This window comes from Halyomorpha halys, unplaced genomic scaffold, assembly GCF_000696795.3.
Source record: "Halyomorpha halys isolate HHAL.00 unplaced genomic scaffold, Hhal_1.1 Scaffold363.1, whole genome shotgun sequence".
Taxonomy (NCBI): Eukaryota; Metazoa; Arthropoda; class Insecta; order Hemiptera; family Pentatomidae; genus Halyomorpha; species Halyomorpha halys.
In genome coordinates, this window is record NW_027106613.1 from 896,439 (window position 1) to 897,949 (window position 1,511).

At 27.9% G+C, this 1,511-nt stretch overlaps 1 protein-coding gene across 1 annotated transcript in view; it reads left to right on the top strand.

The window, feature by feature from the left end:
- The window catches only part of Phb2 (prohibitin 2), an 11,497-nt gene that overhangs the window by 6,072 nt on the left and 3,914 nt on the right, over nucleotides 1–1,511 (top strand). The gene's annotated exons all lie outside the window — the stretch shown is intronic.

The window sequence follows — 1,511 nt, forward strand, 5'->3', positions numbered from 1 at the left end:
TCATTTATTATCATTATTATTATTTTTATTTATATTTATTCTTTCAAGACATTTATTTAATCTCTACTTTCCTCGTCTTCTTTTTTTTTTTATTCTTTTTCCCGTATTGTTTTTATTTTATGTACATCTCCTGTACTTTATTAACTGTATATTTTACATATTTAAAAAAAATTTACTCTTGCCATTGTTACTTATTTTTTATTCTTATCATTGTTTATTCAAGTTTATTTTATACTGATACTATTTTATGTCTTCCCTCCTTTTGTTTATGTGTAATTTCTTATCATTTTATTTTTACATTATATTTATCCTAGCTTATATTACCTTATTGTATCTTATTGTTGTAATATTCTCAGTTTTCTTTTTTTTTTTTTGTATCTTTTTAGCCCTGATGAAGCCCTGCAAAGTGGGGGAAAAAATCGGACATTAAAATAGTTTTAAACTATTTGTTCTTTTTTTGACCGCAACCCTGACCATCTTCTTATATTTATTCGTATTATATATGATTAAATATAAAATTAGTGTCTAGCAACAAGGTGGAAAAACATCACAACATTATCGAAGTGTTTTTCGCTTCTGTAATCACTTTAAAATTGATTTAAAAAAAAATGTATTATGTTTAGCAAGGTGAAATAAAATAACTTTTGACACTCACAATCGTTTAAAAACTTCTCACAAAAATTTAAAAACCATTAAGTTAGGCGATTTTTGGAAATTTAATTATAAGGCTTGTTTCAGGACTCAAATTGTGTCATTGTTGGTAGCTACTTACAATAAATATTTCAACTGAAAGTAATTACTTTTCCCAGATTCACAAAAATATAAGTACTCTTGTGTTCCTGAAAAAGGGCCTTGAAAGATATTTTAAAGCACTGTTTGGTAGTTCTATTTAATACCTCAAACGATTGTTTGGAAAAATGTGACATTTTCGTGCTTGAGTCAGTTAGGCATGGTTAGCAGTGCTAAGGTGGTGGAAGAAGCTTTGTAACCTCAGGGCTGTAAAGTGTCAAGGGAGACTGTCAGGCTTCCCCCACCACTCCAATGTGTCTCTGTTCCATTGGCTGAATGGCCAAACTCAGGAAACATCCAATTTTTGTCTTTTTCCATATTTCATTATTTTTAATTTCTTTTGGCAAAAATGTATTAGCCAATTGCCATTGTCTAAAGCTAATTTATTTTATCTTTTTAAGATATAATTTGTTATATTTTTTTGTTTCTTTAAAACAAATTTTTTTAAAATATTTTAATTTAAAAATAAACAACACATTTTGACACCTTTATGATTTTTTCCCACTCTGTTGATACATATATTTTTAAAATAAACTATCTAATAGACTTAAAATTGTAAACGAGGTGTATATAGTTGACCGTAGATTACTGATTGGAGAAGATGGTCAGGGGGTGTGGTCAGCAAATGAACAACATAAATAAACAAAAAAATATTTATTTATGCCGACGTTTCAACCTGATTTTCAGGTCTTCATCAGGGTTATAAAAACAAAAAGACAACA